Source organism: Peromyscus leucopus, chromosome 13 (assembly GCF_004664715.2).
Source record: "Peromyscus leucopus breed LL Stock chromosome 13, UCI_PerLeu_2.1, whole genome shotgun sequence".
Taxonomy (NCBI): Eukaryota; Metazoa; Chordata; class Mammalia; order Rodentia; family Cricetidae; genus Peromyscus; species Peromyscus leucopus.
Genome location: NC_051074.1, coordinates 18,126,098 through 18,142,703, shown reverse-complemented (window position 1 = coordinate 18,142,703; position 16,606 = coordinate 18,126,098).

The following is a 16,606-nucleotide window of genomic DNA, read 5'->3' as shown; positions in this document are numbered from 1 at the left end:
TGACTTACAGTCTCAGAGGATGGATGAATCCATAACCATCTTGGTGGGAGTATGGCAGCAGGCAGACAGGCATGGCACTGGAACAGTAGCTGAGAGCTCATATCTGGTAAAACCACGAGGCAGCACTAACTAGGTATGGCATGGGCTTTAGAATCCTCAAAGCCCACCTCCAATGACACACATCCTCTAAGACAAAAAACTTCTAATTCTTCCTAAACTCTTCTATCAACTGGGGACCAAGTGATTAACTAGATGAGCCTGTGGGGGGTCGTCCTCATACAAGCCTCCAAAGATGCTTTTGACTGCCGAAGTTGTAAGTACCCGTTGAGCCCTTAGAACAGATGCTATCATTGCAATATTTCCTGATGTCCACTTTCCAGTCCTAGTTCACTTAAATCCTGGTCCACCCACTTGATTCTAAGGGAATATGTAGTAAGACAGGTATCTGAAATCCACACGTTGACATGTTTTTAAAGTCTCCGAGGATGCCACGCTCTGAAACATGGTCCATAAGACACATCTACAGCTGGTGATGTATGGCGAGGTCATTTAGAAGGCAGGGTAAGACACCATAAAGAGAAGTTGACAGGCAGATTCTTCCCAAGAGACGAGTCAAGCCCAACAAGATCTACACAATTTAGGGCCAATGGCCTCTATCTGTCTCGTGAAACTGAAGGATTACAATGGACCCCATCGCCGTGGCAGTTTGAATGTAATGGGCCCCCAAAATCTCATAGGGAGTGGCACTATTAGGAGGTGTGGCTTTGCTGGAGTGGGTGTGGCCTTATTGGAGGAAGTGTGCCACTGTGGGGGCGGGCTTTAAGGTTTCCTATGCTCAGGATACTGCCCAGTGTCTCAGTTGACTTCTTGTTGCCTACAAGATGTAGGACTCTTAGCTTCCACTCCAGCACCATGTCTGCCTGCACACCACCATGCTACCTGCCATAATGATAATAGACTGAACCTCTGAAACTGTAAGCTGCCCCCTCAATTTAATGTTTTCTTTGTAAGAGTTGCCATGGTCACAGTGTCTCTTCACAGCACTAGAAACCGTAACTAAGGTAATTGCCTACTGTGTGACTCAGATTCTTCTTCTGCACACATCGGAGTGCTGTTTGCAGGTACCATGCTCTCAGCCCACAGTATGACAGGGAATGAGCATGTGGGGCACAGTGTATCATGAATTTTAATGGATTGTAATAATAAAAACCCTGAGTCAGATATCAGGGTGAAAGCTGAAAGATCAGAGAAGCAGAGCAGCTAGCCATTAGAAAGACTTCTTAAGTCTAGGAATCCTCAGACTGAATGGGCTGAGCTCTTGTCTCTACCTCACCTTATCACTTCCTCTCTCTGCCCAGCCACATCACTTCCTGTTTCCTCCTCCCAAGTACTAAGATCAAAGGCATGAGATTCCAAATGCTGGAATTAAAGGTGTGTGCCACCAGCACTTGGCCTCTAGTGGCTTAGCTTTGCACTCTGATCTTCAGGCAAGTTTTATTTGGTAGAGCACAAACAAAGTATCACCACAGCGCAGAGTGCCTAGCTTTTCAGTTCATGTACAGGAAGAAGTAGATTAGACAGATCCAGCCTGGAGGAAAGGACTGCATTTTACTCATAGATACAGGACTTTGAATTTGATACAGTGGCTATAACTGCAGGAAGACTTCTGAAGGGGGATTGTGGAAACTGATTATGGGTTCATTTGTCTTGTTTTCCTCCCCTGAGTAAAAAAATAAAACTATACTTGTAACATGCCTTATATTGGTTTAGGGGCCATAGATGTGAGCATAAATGATGTCTCCAACCATTTCTGCCTTCTCTTCCTTTTCCTTGGCAGTGGTGGAAGCCATTTGTGAAAGACGGTGTGACAAAGACGGAAGGAACTTTTATTCCCAAGTCAGTACTTGGAGGAAAACCTTCTCAGAGAAGCCCTGAAAACTTTTAGGACTGTGATATGAACAAAAAATAGACTTTTATTTTGTTAAGCCATTGGGATTTGGGGTTGTTTGTGGTAGTTGCTAGTATAACTCATGAAGACTCATAGACCACATATTTCTACCTGAGAGTAATTCTCAATTGGATTTTGCTGTATTACCAAACCCACCCGTGTGTGTGGGAGGGTAGGGGTGGGGAGACAGGGGTTGATCTCAGGACATCTATTTTCATCAATCAGACACAGAAGGAGCCAGCCTTACATAGATCAAACAGTTTATTTCTCTTCCTTTTTGTCATTACCAAGCTTTTCTTGTTTAATCTTCAAACCTGGAGCTATTTATGATGTTTGCCTTCCTTCTGTACTTGTAGGGATATCCAGAGATGATGTGAAGGAGGTTGGACAGGCAAGCTCTGGAAAGAGATTCATAAGTAAAGAAAATTTGGGGTCAAGGGTTCCTCACATTCACAGCTGGCTGTCAGCTACTTCTTGCAAATATAATCCTCTTTTTTTTAAAAAAAGAAGTACTTGTATGTTATTTACATTTCAACTGAAACTCCTGTAAATCATCAAAAGTTTCAAGAAGACATATTTTAATTCACTTCAGAATGTTTTGATAGGGGCTCACTCACTATATAGGCCAGCCTGGTCTCAAACTTGTGACTCTCTTTCCTCAGTTTCCTAAGGGCCAGGGCCATAGCTGGATACCACTATGCCTGGTTCAGTTTTTAAGTGACTATGACAAAATGCCTGAGGTTGAGTAATTCATAAAGTGAAGAATTACTTGGCCAGTGATTCTAGAGACGGGAAAGCCCAAAGGTATCTTGCTATATGATCCCATGGTGAAAAGATGAAGGGTGAGAAAGCCATACAAAAGAGACTGAATTCACAGCCTCCACCCTTTTTTAAGTTGACATTAGTCTGTTTGTAAGGGGGAATCCTTTATTAGCTATGCACCTCCCTTAGTACCATCTTCCAGTGGAGCTGCATTGGCAAGTAATAGTCCATGCATGATTTCTGGGGTGATGGACACATTCAAAACATAGAGTTAACCTTTGGTTATGCATTCACATAAATCAAAATAAAAAGAAAACCTACTGAGCAGAATTTGTTTATGTTCTGAACTACCTCCTTCAATTCCTTTAAGTAGCCATTTTTACTAGGGTCTTATGGAAAATCAGCCTTTAATGATGAAATTTCAGGTATCACCCACTGGTAGGTAACCAAAGTGTTTAGACTCAGTGTACTTTCTTCAAATGACCAGCTATCAACTCTGAAAGTGTACTCTCCACAAATGTCCATACAACAAATGACCACCTATCCCAGCGATTTACAAAATGGCCCTGAAATTGAGAATAAACAGCAAGAAATTGTTTCGACTCTGCACTCCCTAAGCAACACAAGCCACCTGATCTTCAGGCCATCAGATTAAAACAGTTAATTTTAAACTCTTCTGTTGCTGAGGTAAGCACACAAGCAAACCTTAACTCTGGGAAATTTGGATCTTTGTAACAAAGATTTCCATATTTATCTCATCCCTTCTCCTCAGACACATTTCCTAGGCTTCTGCTGGTATCCACGAATAAACATGCTGTAGCGATCATATAGGTAATAATATCACGACCCCACTGTGTCTCCCCAGTGTGAATGCAATCAGCGGTACCAGACATCCTACACTTCTCTCCTATAGCTTTTCCTATTACTTTTCACTATGGCAACAGCCCAGAAATTTAACCTTTTTTTTATTTAAAAAAAAAAGCAATTTGATTTAAATTATAAAACCCAGAATAAATTTAGTCTTGAGGATGTATTTGATATTATCTCTTCTCTAATTTTATTTCTTGTGACCGTTTCACTCAAAATCCTAAGTATGAAGAGGGAGGATGAAGTGCTGGGTGTTAAACAGTAAACATGTGTTGGGAATTGTTGGAGGGAGGTAGAGATCTGGGCAGGGGGTGGAGGGGGGTTGGGGGGGGCTGAATCTATACAACAGCAGATGTAAAGATCAAAAAATGAAAATCATGGGTCTGAATACAGGGGAAATACTTTGAAGTTTAAAGTGTTTTCTTACCAGAGGAAACCAATTTCTCCAGCGTTATTAACATAAAGTTGGGAAGACTAAAGCCTGCGCGTGGATGAGCCCAGTGTGAAACAGTGGAAAACAGCCGAACAAATGCAAGACTGGGCTGTTCCTGTTTTACTTTCTCATTCCCTTTTATTGTACTAGGAGAATACAGACACAAAACAAACTGAAAATCTGAGCTGGGGAGGTTACTCAGGACCAGGATTTCAGAGTTAAAAAGACCAAGGGGCCATTTTGAATCACCGGAGTATAGCTCTGTAGGTACGTAATCACCCAGTCGGTCTCTCTGGCATTCCAAGTCCTGTGGCAGGCCGTGAATCCGGATAGTGGACCACCAGAGCAGGAAGCGGAGAAGGGGACGCTTGAGCGTGTCGGGAGTGGAAAAGGAAGCTACAGGGAAGAGGGAACGAGGAGAAAGTGGAGAACCAACAAGAAAAGGTTGTTTGGGAAAAAAAAAATCCATAATGAAACCTAGTATTTTGTATGTTAATAAGAATTTAAAATTCCTATGATTCTGTATGTGTTAAGTATATTGTGAGAATAGATTTATGAGACGTTATCTTTTTCACCAAGTGAAAACTTCAAATAAATTCATCATTTGCAATTATAACTACTGTCTGAAATTTTGTTTTTGCTGTGTTCCCTTTCAATGAGTGTTTCATATTAGTGGGATTTTAAAAGATTTTCTGACCAAACATTGCCCGTCCATAGAGTTTTAAAGCCACAGTGTCGTGTAGTTTTTAGAACCTTTTGTCTTTTTTTTTTTTTTCCCTGAAGGAGGCTCATGGTCATTTGTTTCCTCTGGCCTCTCGTGAATGACTTTGGGGATGGTTTTGCCTCTTTCTTTGGTGTGTATGTTATGATGATCTCATTGAACAACATGTTGGACTCTGTGAATTTGCTTCCATATGGAATGAGTTAGCAGCTATTTAATTTCTAAAAATGTTTATGAAGTCTACAGCCCATTGTTATTTTTAGGGAGGTCTGTTCAGATCTTCTCCAGACTGTTGTTTCAGGACCTCTGAGGTCTCTTCTCCCCCTTTTGAAAGTCCCCCGGAAGGCACAGCACTGTAAAGCTGTGCTGAGCTTTGCAAAGATTAATCTAAAGATCCATAGTCTTTTCTCTACATTCAGTAGTTTCCAGGAGAAGTTAGTTTGCGTTTAGCCATGTAACAAGTAGAATTTTTTTAATTAAAAGATTGATACATAACCAACTTAGTTTTAGAATCAATGAGCAAATATATTCATAACTGACAATGATATACATAACATTTTAAAAATCATAAAAGCCCTTAATGTATTTTTTAAAGCAGATTTAAATTGATCTGTTCTTTGTATGGAGCCAAGCCTCGGAGACAATGCTACAGCTATGTTTCCAATCTCATGGCCATTAGATGGTTTACATTTCTTTTCGTCCTGTTAACTCCAAGCTACCCATGTGTCAAGGATTTTTCACGTTCAGTAATCAGCCTTCATCACACCTTCTGAAAGCTCCTGTGGGTGAATGTTGAACATGCACAAAAGCTGAGAGGTATTTAAATGTGAAAATGAATCCTCATAGTTAGATCTACTTTTTAAAATAAGGTTGCAAAAATGCAGTTTCTTATTCTCAATGAAATCTCAGCAAGGAAGTTGAGAAAATATAGAAGTTCACACATCTGTTTCTGTCTATTTAGAAATCTGTGTCTCTCCTGAGTTGTTCTTGTTCGATAATGTTCAGCTCATTACATGATTGCTTAGGCTTAGCTGTACGAGAATATTGGAATTGCAAACATGCCAGTCTGCATTGTGGGCGACGCTTATCGCAGGGTGGCAATTTAAAGTGAAACAATTATGGAAAAAGGAAACGTCATGAGAAAGGAAGTGGAAAAGGAAAATGATTCATGCCAGCGAGCACCATTTGGGCTCCTGATAAGTTTGGTTGTGGGGATCTTAATAACATCACACACAGTACCTGCTTGAAAAACATCACGGGCAAAACAGCCAAATGTAAGAACTTTCTTTTTTCCTAAAGTAGTGGGGATTCACTGGAGCTTTCTCCTCACCCGTTAAAACATTAATTTTAAAATAAAACGAATTTGTCAGTCTCAGGAACCAGTCCCTTTCTCTAGATGAAAAATAATTTTGTTTTGATTTATGCATTTAATATTTCACACTGGAAATGTAAAACTACAGCAGTTATTTTATAGTGACTGAGATCAGGAAATATGGGGGTAATTCATTATATTTATTATTTTTCTTTATAAAACTATAAATCAATGTTATTGAAAATTAAATGTATGGTCTACTGTGAGGGCATTTTTTGAGGTATAACAGTACTTTCTATAAGCCTTTGTAGGAGCTGACAGAAACCTGAATTATTCATGAGTCTTGGATTTTTCCTTCAACCTAATCAAATTAATAAAACAATTTCAATTCTAAAAGCTATTAATACTCTGTGGATGTGAGCAACAAGCATGAATTTGTCTTCGCTTTCTTTTTGAATTTTGTATACATTGGGGAGTCACCAAACTCAAAATAAATTGATTTAAAAAAATGTGTAGCACTATATATGGTCCCCGTTACTCCTGTTCACGCAACCCAGAAGTGTGATCATTTCTGTTCTTTTGTCATGGCACGTAAAATATGATGATTACTTGTGTCTTCTGAAGGGCCTTTAAAACTCCTTTCTAAAGAAAAACATTTTAGAGTAGCATTGTAGTTCCTAGGATTAATTAGCATCCTATGTCCTGGATGCTTGAAGTTGCTTGTAAAATGGAATCGTAACATGTGATTAGACAAATATAAGCAGCCATATAAAACAATTATAAAAGCATCACCATTACATCACTGGGATGGCTGATGATAAGAAAATTCCTTAGTTGCTGCTGAACTGAGTTGACTTGCGATTTTTGGCTTCTAAAGCAAAACAGAAATAAATTGGTTACATAACCCTCATTGTTTAACCCAAACACAAGCGCAAACATTAGTGTGTGGGAAAAAATTGTTTCAGGATGTAAATTCAAAGAAAACTTTTTTATGGGGATTCTTGCATTAGGGATTTTTTCCCCTAATAAACACCACCTTTTTACCTCTGTCATATCGAAAGATTGTTTGGATTGACCCCCTGAGTCACTCCTCTTTGATAGCTGATGATATGATATTAAAACATAATTCAGTGAAGACATTCCTAAGGAGCCTGCACATAAGAGAGTGTAAGTATTCCACTTGTCGAAGATCTCACTTAATACAGGGATCGAGTTCGGCGAGTCCAGGAGAAGAAGGAAGTGCTCTCAATCCCCCTGGAGCGTCTTTGTCAAATTCCAGATGTTCTAAGCAGTGCTGGATCACTGTCAGCTTCAGGGTACAGCCCTGAACCAAAACCCACAGATGAGAGCAAGGCACAATCGATCAGTCGAGCCACACCAGCCTTTTCACCCAGCCAGAAGGCACTGGGAGATGAGGCTGGACTCTGTACCTTCCTATTGGCCTTGCCCTTGAAGCTGTAGAGCACACAGGTTTGGAGTCAACCAGAATGATGTTGACGCTGCCGGAGGAAGCAGGGCTGCATGCTGATACTCCTGCCAAGAAAAGTTAGCTGCAGAACACATGTAACATACCTAAATATATGGAAGAGCATTATTTCTAAACGTCCATTTAAATGTTAGAGGAGGCCTCCCAGATGTTACCAATTTTGATGGAAATGAGATCAAGTAAACCTTTTTGAATTTATGAACTGATGAGCCCCCTGCTTAAGACATTTATTTGTTTTATTGTCAGAGAAAGTTCAACTGTTTAGCCGATGTAAGTAGGATGTTTGGCATTTCTGTTTGCATAGCGGGAGAGGCTACAACTTGTTAATTGAATAGCCTTACCAGACGGTGAAGTTTTAAAGTGGGATCAGGGTAAGCGCTTGGGGAGGCCAATTTAAATTTGACCAGCGCTTGCCACAGGGCCCAAGATGTCCACCCGTCCACTCAGCCCGGAGCGATTACATTATTTGAATGGTTGGTCCTACAGACCCAAGAGGGATGGGTGAAGGAGGAAATAGTCTGTGTGTACACACAACCTGTTAGGTCACATGGGGTCGTATTGCAGCAGGGTGGGCCCTTCCTCTAACGCAACTGGTGTCCTTATAAAGATGGGGGGGGGAGGCACTGAGAAGGCAGGTGACCCTGGAGGAGGAAAGAGAATTGTAGGTGTCATAAAAGGGAGGGAGGCAGGGATGAGAGAGTTGACCAACAGTGCTAGAAGTCAGCTGGCAGCTTGGAGTTCAAAGTGCAGGCGTGCAAGGAGTGTGATTAGGAGCATCGGGAGTGTGCATTTGTAAGAGCTGGTTGTAACTAAAGGTCTCTGGTCTCCATTCTAACAGAGAACAAATAGATTGGAGATAGTTTGGGGGGGGGGGCTAAGAAGAGTGGGCTCCTTAAAAATCCTAAATGATTTATCAAGTGCTTTTTTTTTTTTTTTTTTTGACTACTGTCCTTGGATCCCCATACTAGGAGCCTTCCAATTACATAAAATGTGTGAATTTCCATGGGGATTTGTGCTTTTATTATTTCAAAAATCAAATGGTAACTATGTCTTTAAATCTTGATTGTTTTCTCTGAGTCTAGTCTCAATGTTTTTCAGAGACCTTTTATGTTTTTGTAAAATAAATGATATATTCATATATTATGTACTATATACAATTTATGGTACATGAATATATACTCAACATTTTTTTTGAATGTGGAAATGAGATGGGGAGAGAGAAGAAAAGAGGAATGTGTTAGTTTGCTACACTTGCTGTATTAAATAACCATGAAGAAATGGCCTCATATAAGAGAAATTTATTCTGGCTAAATTCTATGATAGAGGTATTGGCAGAGCCATTCTCTCTAGGGGGAGATCCTTCCTTGCCTGTTGTAGCTTCTCATTGCCCTGGGAGAACATACCTTGTTTCATGGGGGTTTAACTCCCACCTCTGCTTCTGTCTCCACATGGTCACGTTTTCTTTTTTTCCCCTCCTTTTTGTAAGGACCCCAGTAACCCTGGACAAAAGGCCAGTCCTAATCCAGTGTGTGCTCATTCACTGTTTCTAATTTTTAATTAGTTCCTTGTGAACGTCGCACAGAGTGTTTGGAAGGTGTTCACCTTCCACCTCCAGCTGCTCTCAGGTCCACCTGCTTTCCACGCTCACCCAACTTCATATCCCGTGTTTGGTTGAAGTCAGCAAGTCCAGTGTCTGTGTCTCTAAACCTAACTAGCTGGGTCTGCAACTATCCAGTTTCAAATAAAGTCACATTCTAAGGTACAGGGGTTTAAGACACATGTATTTCTTTTAAGTGGGTATAAGTCAACCCACAATGAAGAACTATTTCACTTTGCTTGTTTGCTTGCTTTAGAGGTGTATCAAACTCTGTAAAGCCATGCTTTCACTTTCCCAGACAAAAGCAACCAAGACTTGCTTGGTATAATGGTTGCCTGTTATTTGAAAAGGGAAATTGAAGAATTCGTGGATTCTACCTTCGATCTTGTCCATTTTGTTTATCTGATGCTGGAGTCAGACTCAAAAACATCCATACTGAAAGCCAAAGAGCGTTAAGGAAGAAGGAAGGAAATAATTTTGGTAGATACTGAGACATCAATTTGAAAACTGAAAATAAAATAAATTACAATACTAATTGATCATTAATGCCAATGTCCCCCAGATAGCCCAGAGGCTGCCATTTAATGCTATAAAGTTACAGAGAATGAGTTTGGCCAGCTATTTTTATCAAAGTTTCAAACATTTATCTCTAGACAAGAGCCCATGGGAAAGCAATCTTCTGATCTAAATTTCCTTTGCTTGGATGGTGATGTGGATTCACCATTCATTAGTTTAATGACCTTGGGTAAATAAGGCCATTAATCTTTGCATTTTTTGGTACATTTGTAAAATAGGAATAATAGTAAATTAACCATTAATTTAATAGGGCATTTTCATATAAAAGCTTTTTATATCCTGTAATATTATATACATCAATGTAAGAGTTTATTTCTGGACAATGTTTTCCTGGCGCCTACATTTAACAACCATGGCAGCTATGTGACTAGGCTCTTACTCAAACTGATTCCACTTGAGTTTCAGTTCATCTATGTACTCAGCAGTGACCTTTACCTCCGTGTGCTTCTGTTTCCTTATATGTAAAGTGAGGATAATAGTATTTACTTTCTAGGTTGTTAAGAGGATTAGACAGCCAATAAACCTGAATCAATTAGGATAGTGCCTGACACATAGTAAACACTCAATAAATATAAACTTGAGGTTGTTATTATGATTACTATAAAATCTGGCATTCAGGTCACCCCCAATGAATTCACAGGGTGCACAATATTTAGAGAATGGCAAAATTAGTTCCAGACATACAGATGTAAATTTATTCATGCAGCATAACTATGGTCACCTACGCACATGCACACAGACACACAGACATTGTGCATACATAGATACTGGTAGGGATGAAAGCTGGGGTGCCTGTAACTAATAGGGATTGGAAGAAGGTACCCAACAAAGTTCACACTGAATTTAATTGGCCATTGTGAGTGAAGGCCTGGGGAAAAGCGAAGGCCATTTAAAACATTCATGGTCATGAGTAACTAAGAGATTAAAGGACAAAAAAAAATTTTGTAGGCCTATATTTAGCCTAGTTTAGATGAAAAGCTCCCAGTTTGTGGCTGAACCAATCATTTTTTATGTTGGAATCCACTAGCTAGATGCCACGGGACTCCTCTGGAGTTTTCAGAATTAGGAAAGGGAGGAATAAGTTACTGATGAGCACACTGGGAGAGAGAGAGAGTAACCAGTCACGTGGTCTTGTGTTCCCAAGGCTTTCAGCTTTTGAGACTAAGATTCTAAAAGACAATTCATTCTAATTGACTCACAAATTAAATGATTGAATTTAAGAGCTAATAATAATTTTCATTACTCAGAAGTACAATGTATTTATTCACTTACTTATTATTATTTATTTTTTAGATAGAGTCTTGCTATGTAATCAAAACTGGGCCCAAACTCTCTGTCCTCCTTTCTATACCTTGAGTACTATGGTTTAAGGCAGGTGCTACCATGCCCACACCAGAAAGACTTAAAAAGACTTGTGTAATTAGGACATTTTGCTCTACTCATGGGATAAAACCCACTGAAGCCGGTATATGTGAGGAGTGAGGAGAAATGAAGCAATTGAAAACTTACTTGGGCCACTGGCTTTTCTTGTCTTCTGTGTGTACCTGTCATCTGTTCCATCCTTTCTCAGTCCTGGTGGGGCAAAAGAGCTGCCATGGCTCCAGGCTCTTCATCACCTCAGAACAAAGTGAGCGTGTTTCCTATCAAATCCACCATTCGCTACACACCCACATTGCACTGAGTTAGTGGTTTGGCTCACATTCTTCTCAAAGCAACTCCAATGGCCCAGTAAAGACTTATCCTGAATCCTCAGGGTGATTAGTTGAGAGTACGTTAGAGTCTGAGATTCAGGGAGGGGCAGAAGATCAAATACAGCCTGAGGGCTGCTCCTTGAAAAAGGAAGACTTAGACGAGCACCAAAAAAAAAAAAAAAAAAAAAAAAAAAAACCACCTGCATAGGACCAAGGCATCTCACATAATTGCCTAGAATATCTTGGGCATGATTCTGCGCTGTGCTAATCATGTGAGTTCTAGGGGATGGTGATTTGAGCAACAACGACAGATATGTTCTGATGATTGTCAGGTGACTAGAGATCACTTTGTGCTTGTTTGGATGAAGCTGAGATTGGGGGTATGGCCACTTTTGTTCCTCGCCATTTCCCAGCCTGTGTTCAAGCTAGCTGGAGAATCAGATGGGCCTCTACAAAGCCTTCTCATATGAAAAGCGACTGGAGTTTGTTGCTTGTTCTTTTCATATTAGTGTGATAAATTCATATGTTTAAAATAATTTTACTTAGTTTGGATTTTAAGTGGCTTTGATCTTTAACACACTCTTATTAGATTTTTTTTTTTGTTACAGTGCTAAAATAACACGAGGCAGATACTTAAGTTGAGTTAATGTCTTTACCAGTTGAAAATTCTAGCTTGGAGGAGCAGGGAGCTCCCAGGGGCCTGCATGTAGCTGAGAAGCTATTGGCAGTCAACGGATGAGAGGGGAGGGAGAGTAAACTTCTTGTGTGACATTACCACTGGTGGGTGGTCCAGGGCCAGTAGATGGGACTCCACACCTTTGTACATATGAGCAGCACCAGCTAGATTCAATGGTTATAAAATACAAAAAGAGGACATGACTTCAGCCAGGGGATCAGGGAGGCTAACTGCAGATCTTCACCTCTTCCTTCTCTCCTCCAAACCTAATCCCCAAGTCTCATGCCCAGTTCTACAGCAGACCACCTGCTGCAGACTCCTTCCTCCTTCTTCCCCCATTTCAGTGGATGACACATATCTCCCCCTCCTGAGTTCCCTCCCCCATTACTCATTGCTTTATCCTAGCCACTAACTCTAGCAGACATTTCCTGGGACCTGCAGACCACTCCAGCCAGCTAAGCAGGTAGGCTAACTGTAGGTCTTCTCCTCTTTCTCCATTTCTCCAAGTCCGATCCCCCAGTCTTATCCCCAGCTCTGTAACAGACCACCTGCTTTGACCTCTCACTCTGATTCCACTCCCAGTGGACTAGGCAGATCCTGGAGGAACACCCTACTTTCCTCCCTCCTGTGGAGGCCTGCAGCACCCTTCCAAACCCATCCTCATTCCTAAGTGTCAGCTCCCAAAACCTAGAAACACATTTTACCTGGAACACCCAGGGGCCACAGCTGGAGGGATACCAGAAAAATTCCCTATCAGGAAACACACCCTCCTAAGAATCAGAGAGTGCAGCAGAAACCAAGGACCAAAACACCTACCCAACAAATACAAGACCAGATATCAGTACCTAAAATTACAATCTTTCCAAACCCAGATGCCTAGAAACCAGCATAAAAGCATATCTATCACAGCCAGGACAATATGCCTTCACTAGAGCCCATCAACCCTGCCACAGTAGGCCCTGAGTATTGCAATATAGCTGAAGCACAAGAAAAGGACCTTCAACCAGCCTTCATGAATATGATAGAGGTCTTTAAAGAGGAAATGAATAAATCCCTTAAAGCAATCTAAGAAAACAGAGGGAGGAAATGAATAAAACAGTTCAAGACTTAAAAGTAGAAATAGAATTGATAAAATAAACCCAAACTATGGGAAATCTGGAAATGAAAAGTTTAGGAATGTGGAATGTGAGCAGGAGCCTCAGAGGCAAGTCTTAACAACAGAACACAAGAGATAGAAGAGGGAATCTCCGGCATAGAAGACAAAAGAATAAATGGGTACATCAGTCAAAGACAATGTTAAATCTAAAAAAATCTCCTGTCACAAAACATCCAGGAAATCTGGGACACTATGAAAGTATCAAATAATAGAATTGTAAGAATAGATAAAAGGGAAGAAAACCAGGTTAAAGGCACAGAAAATATGTTCAACAACATTATAGAAGAAATTTCCCTAACCCAAAGAAGGAGATGCCTATCAAAGTACAAGAAGCATGTGGGATATCAAGCACGTGGGGACCAGAAAAGAAAGTCCCCATAATATATAACAATCAAAATACTAAATGTACAGAACAAAGAAAGAATGTTTAAAAGCTAAAAGGGAAAAAGACTAAGTAACATACAAAGACAAACCTATGGAAATAACACCTGACTTCTCAATGAAGACTCTAAAAGCCAGAAGGGCCTGGACAGATGTTCTACAGATGCCAAGAGACCACAGATGCCAGCCCAGAATATTATACCCAACAAAACTTTCAATCACAATAAATGGAGAAACTAAGACATGCCATGATTTAAAAAAAACAAAAAAGCACCAAAAAAAAAAAAAAAACAAAACAAAAACGAAAAACCAAAACCAAAACCAAAACAAAAACATTTAAGCAATATTTATTTATAAATCCAGGCCTACAGAAGGTTCTAGAAGGAAAACTCCAACCTAAAGATGTTAACCACACTGGAATAAATAATCTCAGACCAACAAATAAAAGCAGGACACATACACACACACACACACACACACACACACACACACACACACACACACACACACCCTAGCAGCAAAATAACAGGAATTAACAAACACTGCTTGTTAACATCTCTCAATGTTAATGGTCTCAATTTTCCAATAAAAGACACAGAATAATAGAGTAGATACAAAAACAGGATCTATGCTTCTGGATCCTTTAGGGTAAAAAGGTTGGAAAAAGAAATTCCAAGCAAAAGGACCTAAGATGCAAACTAGTATAGCCATTTAAATATCTAAGAAAATAGACTCCAAACCAAAACTAATCAAAAGAGATGGGGAAGCCACTACATACTCATACTCAAGGAAAAAGACTACCAAGATGATATTTCAATTCTTAACATTTATGCCCCAAACACAGGGGCACCCACTTTTGTAAAAGAAACACAACTACAGCTAAAATCATATATTAATCCCTCACACAGTAATAATGGGAGACTCCAATCCCCCAATCTCACTAATGGACAGGTCATCCAGACAAAAACTAAATAGAGGAATATGGGAGCTAATATATATTTATAACAGATATATTATAAACCCAAAGAACTTAACAAATATTTATAGTATATTTTACCCAAATACAAAAGAATAGACCTTCTCAGCACCTCATGGAACTTTCTTCAAATTGACCACATACTTTGACACAAAGCAAGTCTCAACAGATACAAGAAAATCGAAATAATCATTGCATCCTATCAGATTACCAAGGATTATAGTTGGATATCAACATCAACAGAAAAAAATGGAAAGTTTACAAACTCATGGAAATTGGACAACTCCCTACTTAATGAAAAAAATGGGTCAAGACAGAAATAAAGAAAGAAAGACTTTCTAGAATGGAAATGAATATACAGCATATCCAAACTTGTGGGGAACAATGAAAGTCTTGCTAAGAGGAAAGTTCATAGATTAAGTGCCTACATAAAAAATTGGAGAGTTTCAAGCTAGCAACTTAACAACACACCTGAAAGCTCTAGAACCAAAAAGAAGTGAGCACACCCAAGAAGAGTAGACAGCAAGAAATAATCAAACTCAGGGCTGTAATCAATAGACTAGAAACAAATAGAACAACACAAAGAATCAATGAAACAAAGAGTTAACTCTTTGAGAAAATCCACAAGATAGACAAACCCTTACCCGAGCTAACTAAAAGACAGAGAGTGAATATTCAAATTAACAAAATCAGAAATGAAAAGGGAGACATAACAACAAACACCAAGGAAACCCAGAGAATCATAAGGACATACTTTAAAAACCTGAGTTCCACCAAAATGGAAAATACAGATAATTTTGTCAATAGGGGTTTGAACTAAAAACTGAATACTGTGGGGGTTGGAAGAAAACTGGTCCCTAAGGCCCATAGGGAGTGGAAGTATTAGGAGGTGTGGCCTTGTTGGAGGAGGTGTGTCACTAGGGGGTGGGCTTTGAGGTCTCAGAAGCTCAAGCCTGGCCAGAGTGTCACTGTCACTTCTTGCTCCCTGTGGATCCAGATGTAGTATTCTCAGCTCCCTCTCCAGTACCAAGTCTGCCCGGATCCTTCCATGCTTCCCACCATGACGATAATGGACTAAACCTCTGAACTGTAAGCCAGCCCCAATTAAATGTTTATGAGAGTCGCTGTGGTCATGGTGTTTCTTCACAGTAATAGAAACCCTAAGACAGGTACCATTTACCAAAGTTAAATCATGATCAGATAAACTATTTCAATAGACCTATAATTCCTAGTGAACTAGAAATAGTCATTAAAAGTTTCCCAACTGAAAAAGCCCAGGGTCAGGTGGTTGAAACACAGAATTCTATCAGACTTGCAAAGAAGAGTTAATGTCAATACTTCACAAATTTTTCCACAAAATAGAAACAGAAGGAACATTGCCCATTTTATTTTATGAAGCCACAGTTACCCTGATACCCAAATCACATACTCAACAAAGAAAGAGAATTACAGACCAGTTTCCCTTATAAACATAGAGGCAAAAATACTCAATAAAATTTGCAAACTGAATCCAAGAACACACCAAAATGATCATCCACCATGATCAAGTAGGCTTCATCCCTGAGATGCAGGGATGGTTCAACATATAAAAATCAGTATATGTAATCTACCATATAAACAAAATTGAAGGGAAAAAAAAAGATCATCTCATTAGATGCAGAAAAGGCCTAGACAAAATTCAACACTGTAGTGGGTAGCTGTTCTAGCTATGACCTTGAAGCACTGCTCCTAATGAGGTAATAGGTAACTGTCACATCTGCCTACGACCTTGGGGTGTGGCCACTCTGGACCCTTAAGACCTTGGATACACATATGATCTCTTTCTTCACTCTCTCATGGTTTTATATGCTGGGACAGACCAGGCAGATCTCAGGCGGAAGAACAGCATGGGAGTATGCCTCACCTTTCCAGGATCCTGTGACAAATTCCTCTATTCTGTCTTGTGAGTTTTCTTTCTCAAATAAATTCCTGTGCCCTTAAAGCAGACTCGGTGGATTTCTCCCATTACAACACCACTTCATGAT